Source organism: Malania oleifera, chromosome 5, assembly GCF_029873635.1.
Source record: "Malania oleifera isolate guangnan ecotype guangnan chromosome 5, ASM2987363v1, whole genome shotgun sequence".
NCBI classification, from domain to species: domain Eukaryota; kingdom Viridiplantae; phylum Streptophyta; class Magnoliopsida; order Santalales; family Ximeniaceae; genus Malania; species Malania oleifera.
The window spans coordinates 27,654,004-27,678,121 of NC_080421.1; positions in this window are offsets into that span (position 1 = coordinate 27,654,004).

Consider the following 24,118-nt stretch of genomic DNA (forward strand, 5'->3'; position numbering starts at 1 on the left):
ATCAAGCGATCGATTGATCCCTTTTCCTACCGGTACCGGGTCACTCCATTTGAAGAAGGTACTCCCTTGTGCCTCGAGTCGGAACTCAAGAACAACCCTCGGGAAGGTGCTGTAGACTAACCTTGCGGATTCACAGACAGGAGAAGAAGACCGAAGGAGAAAAAGACGATAGGTAAGACCAATGAACTTTCTCTTCCTATGTTACATTTCCGTCCCCCTTTCCCTAATCGGCCTCTGTTGGTTTATTTGACTTTATTTCACTTTTCTTTACTTTAAATAGCTTCCTTTTAACTCATAAAAAAACAAAAAAAACAAAAAAAAAATTTCATAAAAGACACAAAAATTCAGAAAAATTTTCAAAGAAAATTCAAAAATTTTTAAAGCTTTGAAACTTATTTACCTTTGAAAATTTTTGAAGAAAATCCAAGAAAGTTTCTAACATGTTTGGCAAAGGTTAGATTTGTTTCCCTACATTCAAGATTTTCAAAAATACATTCTAAAGGCATATCTTTAAAACCATGACTTTCGTGATTGTTGTCTAAAATTCTGTTGTATTCGGAAGGACATTGGAAAATTTCGAAAAATCATTGGTCTCGACCAAGACCTTAAACTGGTTTTTCCCCCCCACACTGGTCAACGTTTGACCGGCTCACCATTCCCAAACTGGTTCACCCCAGTTTTCTCCATTTCGCTTGTATATTATTGTTGTATCCATAAAATTCACAAAAATCATGAAATTTTCAAAAATTCCAAAAGTATTTTCACATTTTGGTTTCAATTGATTTCATTTGTGTTATTTTGAAAGTTCGGGAAAAATATCAAAAATCATTTTCACACTTAGGAAAAATCACAAAAATATCTTTTTAGGCACAAGAAAAATTCATTCCAATCCCGAACCAATCTCAAAATCCTCCCGAAATAGTATTTTTGATACTTAAAAAAAAAACCTATAGATTTCAAAATCCTCGGGAGCGTATTTTGTATCCTATTTTCGATTTTCATTCCCGATGATTGCCAACGAGAACATTGACTCTTCGGAGTACTAGATTGCCCCGGTTCTGAGGGAATACCTATATAGTATTTTCATTTTGTTTTTTGACTTTTGAAATGGAGTGATCTTTAAAGGCTTATTACATTTATTTCGGGAAAACTCTTTATTAATCTGGTACCATTCGTAAGAACGGGCGTGTAGGGGGTGCTAATACCTTCCCCTTGCGTAACCATACTCCCGAGCCTAACTTTGGTGACGTAGACCGATTCTACCCCTAACGGGGTAGTAATCAAGTGTTCTAACCACACTTCAAAAGGTTAGTGGCGACTCCACCACACATCGTTTTCCACGAAAATTCATATTTTCAAAATACACATTCATTTTTCCGATTTCGCAAGCCGAACCCATTTTTAAACCAGAGATTGGTTCTCTGGGCCGGGTCCGGGACGTCGCGACAATGTGCACGGGAGAAGTAGGGTGCATATGGGTGGAGAAGTAATGGAAAAGAAAAACTGAACTACAAGAAAATGTACCTGAAAATTAACTAAAAATAAAATATGGTAAAACAAAATGAAAAGAAGGGAAAGAAAAACATCATAGTTGTCTGGCGGAGGCTCTGGAAGAATTTCATTTGGTGGGTACAGGTCTATAAATTAAACTAGCGGGTCTCCAAATTTAACCCATCACAATGAATCAGTCTTCATACCTGCATAAAAATCAGCCTCAAATGAATTAATACTCTTCAAAATACCAGACACTACGTGTACAGATTGTCTTTCTTGTTTTAAAAAAGAAAGGATTTTTATTTAGTATATTTTCCAAGAAATTTACTTCTTTTAGAATTGGTTTTTAAGGAAATTTTTTTGGAACAGTTACCTTTAGTTCTTCAAAAGCATTAGCGTTAAAAGTTTTACCTGATTCCTTGGAAGTTAAACATTCACCATTCTGCTCTCCCTCTTCGGGTGTACCAATCATCTTACCACTGCGGGGATTTGCTTCGGCATTGGACTCATTGACATTTATTCCAGTCAGGAGTGATGGTTCCACGACTGCCAAGCTCTGAGGATAAGTTACCACAGGTTGGTACTCCTTATTAGTATCAACCTCCTTATTAACTGACTACTTCACTTTTAGGCCTGCTTCTTCTGATTTTTCTTTGACTTCATCTATCTCAGCCGTAACTTCAGGTGCCGGGATAACTAGTTGTTTATCGATGAGCATCTCAGGTTGGGAAACTTCTTTCCCACTTCTCGAAGTAATGGCCATCTCCGCTGTCTCAAGAGAAACATTATGTATTTGTTGTTGTTGTTGTTGGTATTCTTGAGGACTAGGTTGAGGTTCCACTGGAAGTTTCCCTTTTTCTAAGTTATCTAACTGTGTGCTTATCGCATTAACGGTGTCCCACAATTCATTTATGTCCTGAGTATACTGATTGATTTAAATTTGCATAAACTGCTGGAAGGCATCCTCAAGAGACATCCCTGATGGAGTAGGTGCTACATTAAATTGAAATCCTGACGACACACAGCTTTGAGGGATCTATTCTAGCTGATACTGAGGTGAAAGAGTGTTTGGATAATATGTTGGCTCATATTTATCTCCACCACTGATTATGCTGATAGGTTGTACTGTCATGGGTGCCTGATTGTATCGTATATTCCATTGTGGGACACTTTCAGCTAGGTAATCAAAGAATAATAGTGCTTGATCCGGTTCCTTGCTGAAGTGTTCTTCATTGCACATGGTCTGGACAAAGTGCTTGCAATCAGGAGTAAGATCTATATAGAAAAAGTTAACTAACTTCCATGATTCAAACTCATGATGTGGACATGTACTTAGTAGATCCTTGAATCTCTCCCAGCAAGCCCGAAAGGTCTCGTCACCCTTCTGCATAAACTGAATGATTTGTTCCTACAAAAATTGAGTTCTCTGTGAGGGACAAAACCTATGCAGAAATTCATGTTACATATCAGCCCAGTTAGAGATAGAGTGAGGTCTCAAAGAATTAAACCACATCTGTGCCCTATCCTTAAAAGAGGCAAGAAATAAACGCAATCTAATAGATTCATCAGTTCTAGCACGAGAGTAAAAAAAAATTGCAATTCAACTCGAACTCCGTCAGGTGCTGGGAAGGGCACTCAAATTTCGTCCCGTAGAACTAAGGTAGCAATGACTTCCTCCCGCGTTGCATCATGAAATTAAGTTTGTCATTAGGTAAGTAGTGCAAGATGGTGCAGTGGTGTATTTGTAACGCCCCAACCTGGGTCTACCAGGAAGCACTGCGTCTCTCCTCCTCCACTTGGATTAGACAACAGGGAGTGGGACTTATCAGACTAATGACTAGTCTCACAAACCAACACGTGTCCTTTTCAATATGTTATGTCCTCATTCACACATTTCCTGAGAAAACTTCTCAGGTGGTCACCCATCCCAAAATTGCTCCAAGTCAAGCACGCTTAATTATAAAGTTCTTATGAGAAAGCTTCTAAAAAGAAAGGTGCACCTTATTGATATGAGTAGTAACATCTAATCTTTTTAAGTATTTCATCCATGGGGTATCACATTTTCCCCCACTTATAGAACGCAACGTCCTCGTTGCGAACCCACATTTCCAAACCCAGACGATGTGAATCTCATCACACTTCCGGCTGGGTGTTGGCTCTGATACCATTTGTAACGCCCTCTGTTGTTTGGTTTAGGTGTAGGAGGAGAGACGCAGTGCTCCCTGGCAGACCCAGGTTGGGGCGTTACAGTATTGAAGCTGCAAAAAATCCATAAGTGTGCGTGATGTAGGTGTATCCATAATTTTTTTTTCAAAACTCAATTATTATTTTTTTCATTAGACTTAGGACGAGAAAAACACTAATTTGAGACTATGACCAACATTTCCTAACAACGGTGCCAAAAACTTGATTCAGCCCAAAGGACAAATCGTCTCCTCAAGGAATGCGGTTTAATCTCAAATTTTACTTATTTGCAATCGAAAATAAAATGTTACTGAACTTAGTTCAAATTCAGATTTTCTGGATTGTTTGAAATTTTATTTTGACCAATTAAATAAACATGCAATTTAAACTCTAAACCCTAACATGCACCAAATTAAATAACAAGAAATGGAAATCCTACGTCTAATAAGGTAGATATTGAAACACGCATTGAACTTCAGGATAAAAACTAAAGGCGAGAACTTTCCTACTTAATTAAAGCATGCAAGATTGAGAACGCAACTAATTACAATTTTGAATAACACTAATTTAAGTGCAATCAAGAACTGAAACGGGAATCTGAGACTTCAAGAACTAAACCATAAATGGAGCACGGAAAAAACTTTAATAATATTAAACTAAATCGAACTCAAGCAAAATTTAAATCCTAATAAGAATTCTTTTTCTTTTTTTTTTCAATAAACTAAACCGAACTCTAATCGATTGAAAATTAACGCAAGTAAACAAATTTAAATCTAATGCTAATATTAATTTATAAGAAGAAGAAAATAACTAATTTAAATTATAGCACCCAAACAAACTTTAAAAATTAAAATTTTAAATAAACATAACACCCAAGCCAGCTTCAGATATTAAACTTAAAATAACACTTTGCCAAAAAAAGTAAATAACAATAACTCAATTCTTTAAAAACAATAATAAAAAAAAACTTTAAAAAGAAAGAGAATGAAAAAAAGAAGGAAGAAAGAGAAAGAGAAAGAAGGGAGAGAGAGTTGAGAGTGCAGGCGGCTGCCGTGTTGGGAGCAACAATAGAGCAACAGTGCGGCTAGTTCAGTAGACTTTCAAGAGAGAGAGTTGGAAGGAAAAAGTAAGGGAGAGAAAGAGAAGGAGAAGAGAGTTGAAAGGGTGAAGCTTTGGTTGACAACAGGAAGGGAAGGAGAACGGGAAGAGAATGGAAAGGAAGAAGGAGAGAAGAAGAGGAAGAAGGGAAAAGAGAAGGAGGGAGCTGGTGCGGCCTTGGAAGAGAAAGGAAAAAAAATAATATATAGGGAGAAAGGAGGGAATACACTACGCCCAGCCAAGATACCTGGACAGAAGGACTCGACCTGGCTGCATGGTCGGGTCACATCAGGGCCAATTCTAATTTTGTTTTTTTTCTCATTTGTTTTTCTTTGTGAGCGAGGCCAATGTTGACCCTCCTAGAGTCGATTTCTCATGAAACTCAAAATACGAAAGTTGTAGATAATCTTCTCATCTTTCTCCATAAATTTTAATCATCTTGATCGGATCTTGGACGGAAAAATTATGCACGAATTACAAATTGATACCGGTTTTAGCTCCTGATAATTTCCTACAATATAAAAATGCCAAAAATTCATAAATTGCTCAATAAAACCCAAATATTATAAATAAGAAACCATGTTAAAATATTGGAAGTAATTAGGTATTTAATTAAAAATATAGGCCTAAATGCACGAATTAAAATGCCTAATTACCTAGTTTAAGTGCGTAATCAAGGTTCACTAAGAATCCTTGCAATTTGGTTCATCAAGAACCTTCACACGGGAACCAATCCCTTTTGCTAACCAAGAGTCGTACGGTTTACCAAGAATCCTAGTAATTTAGTTCATCAATAACCCTCAACCACGGTTCACCAACAACCCTTACAAGATGAAAAAGAATTACAAACAAAGCTCCTTGAATGAGCGAATATTAGATACAACATAAACCTCACTCAAATATCTCCAGTAATGAATAAACACAATATTCGAGAGCAAGAGAGCTTTTGAGCACTTGAGATGATGAACTAAATGCAAAGTGCTTATGAATGATATTCTAAAGATGTTAATCACTAAGATCTCTATTTAAACAAGTTTTTGGACTTGTATTTATAGGTAAATTGAGCTATTGGCCGTTGACTTAGTAAAATATTTCTTTACTTTGAAAACCAACCATTTTATAGTCGTTGGGGTTCAGAACCCAATGCAAACTGTCGACGATTTTCCCCAAACTGTAGGCGGTTTCCTCAAGAAAATAATTCATTTAGCTCTCTGCTTGAAACCGTCAATGCACCTAGCCACACCGTCGATGATTAGCCCAGTTTCTTCAATATCTGAATATTTAAGTGCATAAATGATGTTTTAACCCATTCAGAACCAAGTGTATGAAGATATATAATATTTAGATTGTTTAACACTTGTCCCATTTAAAACAAAATTGAGTATAGGATATTTTCTTGTAAATCATGGTTTTGTCTTTGAAAAACTCATAAGTATGAAACTTATGATCTAGTGATATCCTATATACTCCATGTACTAGTATGCATATTCATTTACTTAACTCTTGCTCAATAAACATGTGTAACACTCCCCATTACATATGTTTCTACACTAGCTTTCATTGGTATGTGCTTGAACTTTTTTGATTGAGTGTCCTCTTGATCTTTTCTTATTTGATTGTCCACTCGATCTTTGCCTATGAGAATGTTCACTTGATCTTTGCACAAAACCTGTATCTATGTGATTTCGCCACTTATACATGTCAAAGTTTAGTATGCAAAGATTAGTTTAACTAAGAATCACTAATGGGTTGTTATCATTAAAATATGACAATTAGGATCATGTAGCCACTTAGGCTAACAATCACCCGCTTTTTGATGATGGCAAACCATTGGTGCTCTCATAAGATATAATTGTAAGCTCCCCCTTAATTTATGCATTTTTTTAAATAAGATGAAAATTTTCTCCCCCTTACTATATGCATATTAAAACATTTAATTAGATATTTTATATCCATTAGAGCTAAAGCATACAATTATATAAACTAGAAAGTTCATTTTATATTAAGAAAGATCAACAAATAAAATGAACTGTCATTAAAATAGATTAAGTAACAAATATGTACTTTCATTAAAATCGTTTTAAGCATCACTACATATTTATACTTAATACACCCACCTATACTACCTAACCTATAGCACCAACCTATTTTTCCCCCTTTAATACACCCACATGTACCTAACCTATAGCACCACCTATAGTACTTAATAGAGGAATTATTATTTTAGCTTAAAATGCTTTTGGTGATAGGGGACATGTTCTTCTGATTAACCAATATATTTCTCCCCCTTTGATCATCTTAAAAAATAGAAGAGTTATTCTTTTAGCTTAAAATGCTTTTGGTGATAGGAGACGTGTTCTCATGATTAACCAATAATGGGAAGTGAAACTAAAGATGTAATCCCAAGAGTGGGTGATTGGGTTTCTAAAAAGTTTTTAGCTGAATTTCAGTTTAATTTAAACCTATCACTACAAAAAATAAGGTTATTAGTGAAGGATCAAAACGGTCACTAATACTTATAAATTTGTCACTAATAGTAGTTGTTAGAATTGGTGTATTCCCAAAAGGGGGGTGAATTGGAATTTTTTAAACTTTTCTCTTAGGTAAAACTAGATGTTAGCAGAATATTACAACCTAAGGTCTTTCTAAGCAATCTCTAATACGCAGATAAATATAATATACGGAAATTTAAATTATGTGCATCATTCACACCAAAACATATACATATGGTAAATATAAAGTGTGGAAATATAAATAAACACACGATATGTTATCAAGGTTCGACCAACTATGCCTATGTCCCCGCCTTTAGCTTGCAAGCTTGAGGATTCCACTAAAGGCTCACTTAAGGGTGGAGCGACACTGATTACGACCAGGTCAATTACCATAGGGTTGACCTCAACTTTCACACCTTAACAAGATGACGTACGTAACTTTCCTAACCGAGTCTAAGCCAATCTGGGACTATTTCAAAGGGCTAGTCTCCCTTTTCAGGCCCGTGCCTGGAATACAACATTTTTTCTCAATAAATGAAATGATACATTGATTATGCTTTCAAGTAAAGCAGATATGTACCCAGTTACCCGCAATCATATACACCACCAACAAGATATAATATGTGTGCTCAGTGTGGTCTAATATTTCAACTCTCAAATATATTTGCTGTCTATGTAATAAATGTGTGAGAGTGTCAATAAGCAATCTTTGTATTTTAGGATATTCTCAATCAAGGTGCTCAAAAAAAGATATCACGCAAGTTTCATATATTCCAAAGAGCAGAATATATTTATCATACAAATAGAGTATATGCTTGGCTTGCAAAAGAGATATAATCTTTGTATTCAGCAAATGATGTATACTTGAATAAATATTGCAACAAAGATCACTATCACAAATACAAATATCTTTTCACAAATATGTCGATTTAAATCACACAAGATATTTGAGTATGTTTTTGAAAATGTTTTTGCAACCCAAAAACAAATGCAAGCTTCCAATGACATTGCAATGCAAATGCAATACTCAGAAACTAGATGCAAGTCTTCTTAGGATGAGTTTATTAGCAAAAACCCCCTAAGAATACTTAGGTTTATGTCTCATTAAAAATTGATTCAATCACACACAAATATGAGAGCAAACCAATTAACATTATCACTCAAGACACTTACAGAAGATTTAGGAACTTGAAGAAGGTAAGTTTGAGTGATTTGAATAAGAGTATGAGTAGTAGAGAGTATTTGGCTTTAGAGAGAATATATTAATCAAATTGGCTAATCTCTACTAATTGTCCTAAATGAAGGGGTATATATAGACACCTCATGAATTATGACCATTGGGGAGAAGATTGGTATTATTAGAAAATATTAATGATGTTTTTATTATTTTAACCCTGTTTTAAAAATTAACCACGGTAAAAATTTCAAGGCAACCCGAGAGACTTGGTCGACCTGAAACCTTTTGGTCGACTGAAGTTCATATGGCTCAGTCGACCGGGCCAACTTTGAACTTCAGGGTCGGTCAATTAGGAGAGGCAATTTTCCAAACTTGCGCAGTTCGGTTGACCAGATCGTTGGGACTTCTCTTGAGGACCCTCGGTCGACCAAAGCATTGGAATTCATTTTGTGCTCGGTCGACCAAGTAGTCAAACTGTTGACTCCTAGGAATTTCGGTCGACTGGGGTCAAATGAACTATAAGGGTTCGGTCGACCGGGCTGTGGTCAACCAGTTGACCCAGACCGGATTCGGTTGACCAGGGCAGAATGAACTTCATGGGTCAATCGACCGAAAGTGCACAAAGTGTGCATTTTGGTCCTGTTTTGATTCACAAGCACCCTATTCAAGTGTCTAACATAGAGTGTAAAGTTGAGTGTCCTAGAGTCTCTTTAGGTCCAATAGTGGTTACAGTTTAGTTCTAAGCTTACCTATTAGACCATGCATGTGGGTGTGTGATTATTACAAGTAAATCACCCTAATTTACTATTACATACCAATTTTGCAACTAAAATATATATTACAGTACCAATGAAATTTGGTCTTCAATCTTCACTAGCTTTATGTGCATCTTGATGTTGACAATTTTAGGTTTTTGCACAAAGCCTCAAACACTCATTAGATACAATGAGTAATAATCAAAACCGGGCGTGACCTATAAGGTCAATAGTAGTAGTGACGAATTCATAAGTATTAGTGATAGTTTTAAATTAGTTGCTATATCTGCCTTTATTACTAATTATTAGTGACAAATTTCGAAACTATCACTAATAATGTCGTATTAATTATGGATTATAACTGTCACTAAAACTCCAATACCGTCACTATAAATTTCATATTGGCTCGTGTCAAATTCGTCACTAAAAGTAGGGTATATTAGTGACGAATTTCAGGACCGTCACTAATACTGTAGTATTAGTGAAGGATCAAAATCGTCACTAATAATCCACTATTAGTGACGAATCCTGAAATCATCACTAATAGTTGAGTATTAGTGAAGGATCAAAACCATTACTAATACTTATTAACCTTTAGTGAAGGATCATAATTCGTCACTAATAGTATAGTATTAGTGACAGTTTTAAATTCATCACTAATAGTTGAGCATTAGTGAAGGATCAAAACCATTACTAATACTTATTAACCTTTAGTGAAGGATCATAATTCGTTACTAATAGTTGGACTTTAGTGAAAGATCAAAACTGTCACTAATACTTGGCCTTTAGTGAATGATCAATATTCGTCATTAATAGTATAGTATTAGTGAGGGTTTTGATCACTCGCTAATATCTATAGAAACCATTACTAATTAATTGAAAATTAATATTTTTTTTAAATCATTAATTCCTGTGAAAATCTGTAATTACATTTTTGCATAGATAACATTAAACCATAATTATTGAAAAGATTCACAAATTATTAAAAATTCTAATTCAAAATCAAATACAAATATATTATACAAATTCCAAATGTTTTATACATGAATCCCATATGTTCAGATAACAAAAAATAAAAATAAAAATAAATCAAAACCTGCATCCTTCTGTAATGCATGGGTTGGCGTTGATGGCGTGACAGCCGCAAACCCTACAAATTAAGAATTATATAAAAAAAAAATTAGTATACAATTTTTTACCATATACGTACTATAAGTATCACTAATTTGATAGAAAAATAAACGGACATTCAAACAAAGTTAAAAAAAATGATACTATTTTAAATTGCTAAATTTTATCAATTTTGAGAAATTTTGGCAGTATTTCCCCTGTAAATAGGACATTTTCCATAAAGATATGTTTAAAACCTGAGTGTTTACACAAACTTTTCACAATAATCCAACCAGTAATTAATGAATTTTATTAGTGCACAAGATCTTCATATAATCAGCATTAAATAATGTAATGTGTTTATGCATCCCACAATCAATCTATATCAGACTATAGTTCTATGAAAAAAATAAAATGTTGTCGACTATATGAGTCAAATCCTGTTTTGATAATGACAAATCACTTGGTAGTTGATCTGTGCATTGAGAGTGTGAACAGGAACATTATTTAGCATGCATGGAAGTTGAAGAAGTCTTGGAAGCCATGAGGATTAAAGAATATATAATTAGGCACAATCCATGGAACCAAAAGAGTAGACGAATGGAGATGCAAACGTCAAATTCAAAATAGTCATGGGAATGGGTATTTAGATTTCATTGTATTTACATAATTTATATGTTATAGCTAGAGTCTCAAAATCATACCTTAGACTTACCTTAGGACACATGCATATCATGAAGAATTTATTTAAAAGAGTCTAAGTAAAACTGAATTTTGGAGGAAAATTTTTAGAGGCCTCGTCGACGAACCCAATGGCCTCGTTGATGAACGCATGAAGGCCACTCAGTGATGAACACCTTGTTCTCATCGACGAGAAAATATCGAGAGCACAAAAATTTCAGACAGGTCTCTCATCAACGAACTCACGTTCATGTCGACGAACAAGTGTTGAACACTCGTTGATGAAGGTGTCCTCTCGTTGACAAATGTCGGGCGCAGAACTACCTTTCAGTAGGGATACACATGGAATTTTGTCCATTTAAATTGATCCCATGGTTGAGATTAAACCTAGGGTCGAGAACTTATATAAAATTAACTTAAGAAATCTAGTGCCTCACTTTTGAACATATCTTGGGAGCCTTGAACATTTTTTATTGATCTTGAGAGCATCAAATGAAAATACAGCTTTTGCTTGCACTCCAAAGTATTCACATCTAATTTGGGCATTCGTTACGTTGATCTTACAGGCATTTATGCACACATTTAGCCATCAACGTTGGTATTGAGGTTTGAGTATCTTTGAATATACGAGTCTAATTTTTGTTTTCCCTCATTCATTATTTTAATATATTTATTGGGAGAATAAATCAATATTTCGGTATTGTATATTGATTGATTGAATTAATATTTGAGAAAGTTATTTTTTGATATAACTAAATCTTTGAGATATTTTAAAGCTATTTTTTTATTCAAATATTTGTTAATTGGGTATTTGATTGGAAATTCGCAGAGCTTCTTGAAACAATTTTTTAGGAATATTTTTAAAGTATTGTTTAAATCTTTGCAAAATATTCACTCATATTTATTCAAAGATTCGATATTAACAAATTGTTTGATAGCAGAAATATAAATTCAAGCATTATTCAATATTATTTTAAAGGATCCTGTTGTCAAATTAATATTGCTTAACGATATTTGAGATTAAACCCTAAGATCTCTAAAGTTCTTATCTTTAAGAAATCACTTTGTGGGAGATATTGATTAAAGGGTAATTTTGTGAAGCATATCATTTATATAACGATTTCATCCTTACATACATACTGAGCTTCAAGTTTTATCATATGAATATGTGTTAGGAATTTCTGTTGTACTAATCAGTTTGTGTAGAAGCGTTATTGAGTTTTTACAGAGTTGTTATATTATAATCACAGTTTGGGCTGTGAATCAGGTTTGAGGAGAAAGTTGTATCTCTTGTAAGCTGCGGATTATAAGGGAAGCTCTGTCCTGGTTAAAGGAGTATGGATTTAGTGGAATCCTTGAGTGAGTTGCTCAAGGCGAGGATATAGGCTGGGTTGGCTGAACCTTGTAAAAATTGTGTTTGTCTTCTCTCTTCCCTTACTCCTTTTAATTTTCACAACGCATTTCATTACCTATCTTGCATGTGTGTATGTTGAATAACCTTACAAACACTTGGTAAGTAATTGGGTATAATTGAATATAAAATTATTGGATTGAATCAATTTCAAGCCTTGGTGATTATCTATGTTAAATCTTAAAATAGGGACTGATTGATAAAGTAAAATTAAATATTTTCAAAATACCCAATTCACCCCCCTCTTGGGATTACACCAGAATTAACATTTTGTATCAAAGCAAGGTTTACATAGACTTAATTGTTATTTTTGTAAAATGATCACATGGCACACATCGGTGTAATTCCATTTGGTGAGAGACACTTGTCCACTAGACCACCAATTTTATGTGGTGTAAATTGATTACGCGCTTAAACTGTGTAATTAGGCCTTTTAATTCGAGCATTAGGGTTAGATTTTAAATTAAATGCCTAATTACTCTCAATATTTTGACAAAGTATCCTATTTATAATTTCTGAGTTTTATTGAACAATGTATGAATTTTTGACATTTTTTTATCGCAGAAAAATTCTCAGGAGTTAAAACCGGCATTAGTTCGTAGTTCACGTATAACTTTTTTGTTCGAGTTTTGATCAAGACGATTCAAAATTTTGAAGAAATAAGAAAAGATTATCTACAACTTCCATGTTTTTAGTTTCAAGAGAAACGAGCTCAAGAAAATTCAAAACGGGCCTCGTTTGTAGGGAGAAAAATGAAAAAAAAAATAAAGAGAAAAAATAAAATAAAACATAACCTTAAAATAGTGATGCGACTTGGCCATGCAGGCCGGCTCGGATCCTCTGTTGGGTCGCTTATCCGGGTTGTAGGGCTTCACCCCTTCTCCCCTTATAACTCTCTTTCTCCTTCTTTTCTCAGTGTGCCCTCGCACACCCTCCTTCTCTATCTCTCTTCCTTGCTCCTTCTCTCCCTAACTCCCTTCTCCAACCTCTCTCAATTCCCTCTCCCTCTCTTTCAGTTTCTCTTTCTCTCTCTGTTTCTCAGTCCCTCACACCCTCCCCTCCCTCTCTCGGCATCCCTCTCCTTCTCTCGGTTCCTCTTCTCTCTCCCTTTCTTACTCTCCCTCGGCTCTGCTCCAACCACCACAGTGAAGCCTACTATTCTAGACTACTACAAACTCCAGCCAGACCACTCCCACCACCTGACATGAGCCACCTCCAGTTCCAGCTGCAACCAACACCACACCAGCCACCACTAAAGTTTGCTGCTATAGCCGAGCACTAGGAAACATGGCCACAGCCAGCAACATAGATTTCCAGCTACCAGCTTCCACCAGTCCTCTCTGCTCAATAAACCACCAACTTGAGAGCCACTAGGCCAGACCACCCTCTTGCTCCATCTGTTGCAACACTTGAAGACGGCCATTGTTTCTTTTGCAACATAGCTCTGGCAGTCTCCCTCAGCCTTTCAGGTCTCTTTTAATTCTAGAAGCAACAAACTTTCATTCCCTTTTTTTTTCATCTACTTTATGTTTATTTATTTATTTATTTTTATTTGAAGTATTGTTAGGATTTAACATTCGCCGTAGTAAGTTTTGTTATTAAAATTCCATCATTGTTGGATTATCATTTATTTAAGCTCAATTTAACTTTTTTTAAAGTTCTTGTTTGCATTTAACTTCTCTTTTGGTGTTACTTTTATTATTAAGTTCAACGTGCTTTCTTTTTGTTTAAGTTATTGATGGAGTTGAATCTCATTTGAGTTTTTTTTTTTTTAAAATCTTTTTAGAATCTTTGTTTGCATTTAAATATTATCTTTAGGGTAATTTATTTATTAAGGTTAGTATTTTTTTTTCCTTCAATAATCTTGATAGATTTAAGTCTTGCTTGATTAGTTGTTTGATTAGTTGAATGTTTGCAGGTTTATTTCTTTTGTTATTCTGGCCTTGAGTCTGACTTTTATTTAATTATTCCATGCATATTTAAACTTTAGTTAGGGTTTGCGTTGTTTCAAGTTTTATTACGAAAATCTCAAACAATCTTAAAAATCTCGAATCTAAACCGCATTTAGTACCTTTTTAATTTCAATTGGAAAAATGTAAAATTGGAGAATAAAATGCATTCCCCGAGGAGACGATCTAGCCGTTGGACTGAGTATTACATGACGTAACTCCTATACTTGGGATAGCTTCCGAGCTGCTCATTTTTCGAGTGAGTCAAATTTTTGGCACCGTTGCCCGGAAATGTTGGTCTTAGGCTCAAATTAGCATTTTTCCTGTCATTTTAATTAGTCTTATAAAAAAAGAAAAAAAAAAGAAAAAAAAATTGCGTTTTGAAAAAAAAAAAAAAATTATTGATGCACCTGCACCACGCACGATGATAGACTTTTTGCAACTTGAATACATCACTACACCATCTACCACTATTTTACCTAATGAAGAACTTGATTTCATAATGCAGCGTGGGAGGACGTCATTGCTACCTTAGTTCTACGAGACGGAATCTAAGTGCCCTTATCAGCACCTGACAGAGTTCGAGTTAACTTGCAATATGTTTTTATTTCATGCATGTTAGAACTGATGAATCTACTAGCCTCTTTGCAGAATGAGGCACAGATGTGGTTTAATTCCTTGAGACCTCACTCTATCACTAATTGGGCTGATATGAAGCGTGAATTTCTGCATATGTTTTGTTCCTCGCAGAGAACTCAATTTTTGCAGGAACAGATTATTCAGTTTGTGTAGCATGGTGATGAGACGTTTCAGGCTTGCTGGGAGTGATTTGAGGATCTACTAAGTACTTGTCCACATCATGGGTGTGAATAATTGAGGTTAGTTAATTGTTTTTATACTGATCTTACCCCTGATTGCAAGCACTTTGTCCACACCATGTGCAATGGAGAACCCTTCAGAAAGGATCCAGATATGATACTATCACTCTTTGATTACCTAACTGAAAGTGCCCTATAGTGGAATACACGATACAATCAGGCACCCATGACAGTACACCCTATCAACACAATTTGTGATGGATATACATATGAGCCAACATACTGCCCAGACAATTTTTTGCCTCAATATCAGCCACAACAGATCCCTCAAAGCTATGTGCCGTCAGGATTTCTTGATGATAGCATGACACAGATGACGAATATGCTCCAGAAGTTTATGCAAATTCAGATCAATCAGTATACTCAGGACTTAAATGATTTGAGGGACACCATTAATGCGATGAGCACGCAGTTGGACATCTTAGAAAAAGATGAATTGCCTGTGGAACCTCAGCCTAGTTTTCAAAAATACCAACAACAACAACAACAAGTAGATAATGTTTCTCCTGAGACCACCATCACTTCGAGAAGCGAGAAAGAAGATCCCCAACCAGAGATGCTTATCGCCAAACAACCAGTTGTCCCAGCACCTGAAAGTACGGTTGAAACAGATGAAGTCCAAGAAAAATCAAAGGAAACAAGCCTGGAAGTGAAGCAGTCAGTTAATGAGGAGGCTGATATTAATAAGGAGTACCAATCTGTCGTACCTTATTCTCAGAGCTTGACAACCATGGAACCATCACTCCCGACTGAATTAAATGTCAATGAGCTTGACAACCATGGAACCGTCACTCCCGCTAGTTCAATTTATAGACCTGCACCCACCAGACGAAATTCCTCCAAAGCCTCTGCCAGATGTGATATTTTTCTTTCCTTTCTTTTTATTTTAATTTACCTTGTTTTATTTTTTATTAATTTCAGGTACATTTTCTTGTAGTTCGGTTTTCCTTTTCCATTACTTCTTCATCAAGTTACGCCCTACTTTTCTCGTGCACAGTTTTTTTCTATTTCCCCTATGCTTTTACATTGAGGACAATGTTCCACTTTAGTTTTTTTTGGGGGGGTGGGGTGAGCATTTGCATATGATACTGTGCACGTATACTTATTGGGTTTTATAATATTAATGTGAAAAAAAAACAAAAAAAAAACATATACTTGCTTGGTTTTATATATTAATTTGAAAAAAAATAAAAAAATAAAAAAATTCAAAAAATGAAAGAAAGAAAAAGCATTGAGGATAAACGATTATGCCGTGATGAACACTGACTTATACCTTTCACATACTTGCATATAACCTAAGAATTACACACTTGAGTCATTTGTGCATAATTTCTCTTTATATGACTTTGTAACTCTATGAAGAATTGATTGGTAGTACACTCATGTTAATCTGGCTATATAATTTCTTGTACTTACACAGCATCTCACGAGACTGAATAGACACGTTCACGTGATTCATTGTACTTAGGGTTCCTTGTGAGCATTGAGAGAACACCCACGGTGACTGAAATTAGGAATAGCTTCCCAAGAGAGGGGGGGGGGGGGGCGAATTGGCTTTTAAAATTTTCTTTTATTTCCTTTTTAGAATTCTTAAACTTATTTTATTTCTTTTAACCAATTCATGACTGATTTGTTCAATTTGTTAAGCACTCAAGAACTTAGTTTCTTTACTTAATTTTTAATCATACAAACATCCAATCATTCAACCAAACTAATCAACTAAAATTATAAAGTAAACAAACAAGCCAATACACAACACTTATATAACATAATAACTCAAGATGGTTATTTGTTTGAACCAAGCCCTGTATGAGATTTTATGCTTGTTGATGTAAAGCCCTGTATATATGAATCCAATCACTCTTTCCAAATATTTAGAACTCAAATAAACTCTTGGTAAATTTATCTTTGAGATGTTAACCAAGTAACATACTCTCGTTAGGTTTCCGCAACCTAAATCAAAATTAAACCTTAAGTTTGTTTGATTTCCAAATATACTTAGTTTATATGATTTTCAAATTTAAACCATCCACGCAATTTAAATATGCACTGAAAATAAAGAATAGGGAAAGAGAGAGTGAGACGGGGATTTTTACGAGGTTCATCTTATACCCAACCTATGTCCTCACCCTTGGCAAATCACCAAAGGATTCACTAAACCTGTTCTGTTGACAGGTGGAACAAAACCTGATTACAAGCGATACCCCACGCTCAAACACTCCTTTACTTAGGCTAGAGCCCGCCTCTCCAAACGATGTCCCCTCGTTCGGTCACTCCTTCAGGCTAGAGCCCGCCTCTCTAAGTAATATCCCCTTACTTAGCCAACGATCCAAACAATTCTTGGAACATCAAAGAACTACAAGAAAAACAAGATATAATCTGCGTACAAGTATACTCTCTCAAAGAGCAAGTTAGTACAACTTCAACACTACATACTTGAATGTAAAATATCAATATGAAATAGAATGAATTTCAATTGTAGAATTCACCAATATCCTTCTTAGATGAGGATTAAGCAGTAGGAATTCAGAGGAGGAAGGATTAGCACTTCAAAAAATCTCAGCAAAAGAGTTTTGCAATGAGTGAACAAGAGAGCTTTTGAAAGAACAAGAGTACTTTGAGCTTTACAAACATATTTTTTAATTCTTGGATGTATTTTGATTTTCAAAACCATGTATTTATAGGCTTTCAAACTTTTTTCCATGTTGCAAAAGTTTCCTTAGAGAGTTGCCCAAATTTTTAGAAAGTTTGGAGCTCAAATAACTATATTTTAAAATATTAGAATTTAAAAAATTTACCCGTTGAACAGTGTTCAGACGTCTGAACTACTACTGCCTTCTTTATATTCTATCCAGAAAATCTTTAGACGTTTGAGGTCGTCTATTCAGTCATCTGAAGTCCTTCTCGTGAGCAGTGTTCAGATGTCTGACAGTAGTGACCCCGCTTCAGTGTTTTGGCCATAAATTTTTTTGTATAATTCCAAATTAGGTGTTCTTGGTGTCAAAAGAAATATAAGAGAAAATAATACAACTTTTATGTTGACCACTTTTCAAAATAATGAGTTTTTGATAGTGAAAAATGCACCTGAATACGGCTGTATAAAAATTGACAGCATTTGGAAATACCCTTTTTGGTGCTTTTTATTCCAAAAATGATTCTAACCCTTTTAAAATAATTTTTAGCGTTATAAAAATATTTTTTAGGTATTTTAAAAGGTATATAGGTCTAAGAAGTTAACCTAAGAGTTTTAAAATATTTCAAATGATATTTTAAACATTAAAGCACTTACATAAAGACTTTTAAGACTTTTCTAGGTTCTTGAGTCTTCATGCTTTGTCCTTGGATTGAGTCCATCTTTTCTTCAAGCTTTATCACTTTGCCTTTCTTTGAATCTTTTGACTTTAATATTCCTTGACTTCAATAACTCATTCATGTTTTCATATTCTTCAAGGTTTAATATATCATCTTTAAATCCATACTTTGATCTTTAAATCCATGATTTGACTCTTTTAAGCTTCATTTGATCCTCGTGAGCATTTTGACTTTACTTTCTCATATATGAGCCCTGAAATATCATTACTCACACAAATACATTAAATTTCACTTGTTTGTTAGCATCAAAATAAGATAACAAGATTTTAAACCTTGTAAGGCCAACAGTGACTATGACACCTTGTGAGATATCCTTGAGCTATTTATCGTCCTTTGAGTGTTAACATCAAATCAGAGTTCATGGAATTCTATTCTCTTTCCTTCTGGATGATTCTTTGTACACTAGTCTCTGTTTTTTGGATTTCTAGCCTAGAGGTGACATCTAGTGGGGAGATAGAAACCTAGTTCTTCTAGCCTACTAAAGATGTGAAGGCTGAGTCACCCCTAGAAATAGACTTAGTTCATGGACTACTGTTTAAGCTTAATTCTCATTGATGGTATGAAGATAACAAAAGAAGTGTAATGACTGTCCTAATTGATCAAGAAAAGGCAAAAAATGAAGAATGAGCATAAGAAAGAATAAAAAATAGAAATGCACATGAAATGAAATGCTAATGCCTCCTCCACAGAAATACCAAAAAAAAAAGTCGAAGACAAGACACATGGTCTCCACGTATGAAGATTCTTCAACCATTTAATGCCTTAGATTCACAACAAGTTTGTGAATAAGTTGATCTACGGTGGTCTCGGTTGGATATGACGAGTAGGTGAGAATATGCTAGGGTGAAGGACCCGACACCGCATAGATTGGCTAGATCCTTCTCAGACTAGTCCACTCCATATACTTAGATTTTGTTCCTTTCTGTTAGAAAAGGCGTATTCCCAAAAGGGGGGGGGGTGAATTAAAATTTTAAACTTTCTTCCTAGGTTCAACTAATCCCACAATCAGTATTACACAAACCTAGGGTCTTTTATGCAATTCCAAATATGTAGATAAAGATGATGTGGAAATTAAATCAAACGCATCATTCACACCATAACATATATATGCGGTAAATATAAAGTACAGAAATATAAACAAGGCACACGATATGTTATTGGGGTTCGGCCAACTGTGCCTACATCCCCGCCTCTAGCTCGCAAGCCGGAGGATTTCACTAATAGCTCACTTAAGGGTGGAGCGATACCATTTACAATCAGGTCAAATTAACACAGGGCTAACCTCAACCTTAACCAGGTCAATTAGAGGGGCTGACCTCAACCTACATGCCTTAACAGGACGACGCACCTAACTTTCCTAACCGGGTCTAAGCCAATCCGGGACTATTCCAAGGCTAGTCTCCCTCTTTAGGCCCGTGCTTGGAAATACAACAAATGTGTATATAATCAAATGGTACAGTAATTGTGCTTTCGTGTAAAGCAGATATGTACCAAGATACGTGCAATAACATACACCACAATATGATTCAATATGTAAGCTCAATGTGGTTTAAATAGTTCAAGTCTCAAAGATATTTTCTATCAGTGTAATGCATACGTGAGAGTGTCAAACAAGCAATCTTTGTATCATAAGATGTTTAGTCAATAAGTTCACACAAAGATGTCAAGTCTCAAGTATTTCAATCAGTAGGATGTTTCAAGCATGCAAGTATCAAATGAAGTATATGCTTGGATTGCAAAAAGAGTTCAACCTTTGTATTCAACTAGAGATATGAATCAATGAATATTGCAACAAAGATTTTTCTCATACAAACAAATACCTCTTTAAAATATTTATCAAGATAAAGCATACTAGATATTTGAAAATGATTTTGCAAACAAAATACTATATGATCTTCTCAATATATTGCAATGAAGGTGCAAGCTTAGAAGATCAAACAAAGTCTTCTTAGGATAGACTTATCAACAAAGTCCCCTAAGAATCCTTAGGTTTTGCTCTCAAATAGAATCGTGTCAAGCAAGTAAAACAAGGAGAGCAAACCTTTCCAAACACACACTTAATCCATTTACAAATGATTTAGACACTAATAGAGGGTAAGCTTGAGTGAATGAGGCTAAAAAATGAGTAGTATAGGCTTTTGGTTTTTCAGAGAATTCTCCCCTAATCTAAGTGGTTAATCCATCATGATTTTCACAAATGATCTAATATATATAGGCATAGGAGAAAATATGACCGTTGGGGACCTATTGGGTATTATTAGGGAAGTTTAATGATGTTTAAAGCATTTTAACCCTATTTAAAAATATTTAACTAGCGGTAAAAATCAGGACAACCCAAGAGGTCCGGTCGACCAGAAATGTTTCGGTCAACCAAGTCTCATATGGTTCGGTCGACTAGGGAAATTTTGAACTGAGTGGTTGGTCGACCAGAAGAGAGCGATTTCTCAATTGTCCGAGGTTCGGTCGACCAGGCCATTTTGAACTGGCTGGTTCGGTTGACCAGACTGCTGGGATTTCTCCTGAGGACCCTCGGTCGACCAGGTAGTTGGAGTACAAAAAGGGTCGGTCGACCAGATGGTCAAATTGTTGACCTGGGGAGGTTTCAGTCGACCAGGAGTTTTTGAACTACCTGGCTTGGTCGACCAGGACCTTGGTTAATTGTTGACCCAGGCCTGGTTCGGTTGACCAGGGCAGAATGAACTGCCTGGTTCGGTCGACCGAAAGTGCACCAAGTGTGCATTTCGGTCCCATTTTGACATACGAACCCTAAGAAAGTGCCTAACAAACATATGTGCAAATGTGTGTGTCCTAAGGTCATTTTGCATTATGATTTGGTTTGAGCTTACAAAATAAACCATGCATGTGTTGTGTGTGCTTATTACAAACCAAATGTCCTAATTACTATTACAGACCAAATAGACATGAAATGCATTACAAAAGGAGATTTGGTCTTCAACTTCACTTTCTCTTTGTGCCACCAGTGTATTTGCTAATGTAGACCTGCACAAGAACTAGATATTCATTAAATACAGGAGTATTTGTCATGATCAAAACCGGGTATGACCCATAGGGTCAACAGTATTCTTGCAAGTTTCTTGGATATGAAGGCTAGTTCATCTTCTTCATCTTCATTGTTAGAGTTTTCGTTTGATGCTTTAAAGACTATAGATTCATGAGCTTTAGATTTACCACTTATTTCATTCATGTCCATCTCATAGGTGAGAAAAGATCCTATGAGTTAATCTAGGGATGTATTTTTGAGATTTCTTCCTTCTGTTATAGCTGTGACTTTTGGTTCTCATATTGGAGGAAGTCCTCTAAGGATTTTCAAGATCATTTCATTGGTGGAGTATGTTTTTCCTAAAGCGTTAAGTGAGTTTATTATATGAGTGAACCTAGTGTACATATTAGTTAAGGTTTCATCCTGGTTCATCTTGAAAGCCTCATACTCGCTTGTGAGCATGTCTATTTTACAATCTCTAACATCAATGGTTCCTTCATAAGTAACTTCTAGCTTGTTCCATATTTATTTTGTTTTGTTACATGCCATGACCCTATTAAAATCATTAACATCTAAGGCACAATATAGTGCATTCATAGCACTTGAGTTTACTAGTAACATCTTATGGTCATTGTTGGTCATGTCTTTTTCTTCTTTGGGTACTTCTTTTCCATGTACAAGTTTTGTAGGAATTAAGTCACCATGTGTGACAACCTTCCATGCTTTCCAATCCATGATTTGAATATAAATTTTCATCCTTTGTTTACAACCTATATAGTTTATACCACAAAAGATGAGTGGCCTAGTTGAGGATTGACCCTCTCCAAAGGGAGTTGCTCCTAGGTGTGCCATCTAGATCTTTATATAGCTACTAGTTAGGATTTTCTATAACCCTGCTTTGATACCAATTCAAAGTTAAGGAGTTATCCTAAGAGGGGGGTGAATTGGATTATTAAAATTTATTTTAATTTCTTTCGTGAATTCTTAACCTCTTGTTAATCTATCAATCACACAACCAAACCTTATTTGGACAATCAACCCACAAACCAATACTTCAACACAACACAAACAAAATTGCTTTATAATCACAAGTTTAGCTGAAAATTAATTAAGTTATAAACCTTTATAAATAAGTGTAAGTATGGTAACTTGAATACTTTGTAGATTTTCATCTATTCTTCCAACAATTCAATTCAACCAAAATGATAAAAACAATATACACATGTTAGATTGATTCCAACAATGCTTTCAAGATTCGGCACTTTAATAACTCAAAGTAATCAATCACAAAATATAATATGCTGCACTTTGGCAATTTTCTGCTCTGTTTGTAGCCCTGTGTATATGATTGATTTAAGCCCTGTATTGATGGATTTAATTTCTCAATATGATGCTCAATATGCAATCCAACGCTCTTTCCAATAATTTAGACCTTAAACAAACTTTCAGTTAATAATTCTTGGGTGTTGAACCAATCAATGTACTCCCTTACGATTTCTGTAATTTGTATTGATCAACTAACGTACTTCCTTTCAATTTATGCAAATTCCCAAAAATAAATTAAACTTTAGTTTCTTTAATATCTAATCCACGTAGTGTATATGATTAGAAATTAAAACACAACCACATAGTTAATATTTGCATGAAATTAAAGAGAATGGGGAAAGAGAGTGACAACATGTTTTTTATGATGTTCGGCTTATCCCCAGCCTACGTTCTCGCCTTTGGCTAATACCACCAAAGGATTCCACTATACCATTCTTTTATGGATGGAACAAACCTTTTACAAGTGATACCCCACGCTTAAACACTCCTTAAGTAAGTTAGAGTAATGCCTCTCCAAGTGATACCCCACAATCGGTCACTCTTTCAATATGCTAAAGTTGTGCCTCTCCAAGTGATACCCCACACTCAGTCAACGATCCAACAACCTGAAATCGTCAAGAAATTAGAAACAATAGTTGCGTACAATGACACAGCCACAAAGAGCAAATTAGTAAGAATTCAATCACTATGCACTTCAACATTAAATATCAATATGAAATACAATGAAGCTCAAGAGAATTTATCTCCAAGTTCCTTCTAGATAAGAATTAGCAACTCACAACTCAGACGTAGGATGGATCAGTGACTCGTTCTGAGTTGTGCTTCCAAGTGTAGAAGTGTCAAGTTGTATCAAGGATGAGTCCAGGATCGTATTCCACAGGGACCACTGAGTATCAAAGTATTTGTGAAAGTTTAGTGAAATCTTGTTGCTGTAAAATATGGGTTGAAAATCTTTTTGGTATTTTATGATTTTGAAAACAATAAATAAAGTGGGAGATGCTTGAGTAAACTATCAAAATGAAACTGAAATTTTATCAATTTTGCAAAAATGTAAATCTAATAACGCAACCAAAACTAAACAAATTAATTGAAACAGTTTTACCAAACACTCGGGTTACGGGTCAATGTCTGCTTGCTTCCACCGTTTACTAATTTCCTAGGCCTTACTCCTCTTCTTGTTAATCCAA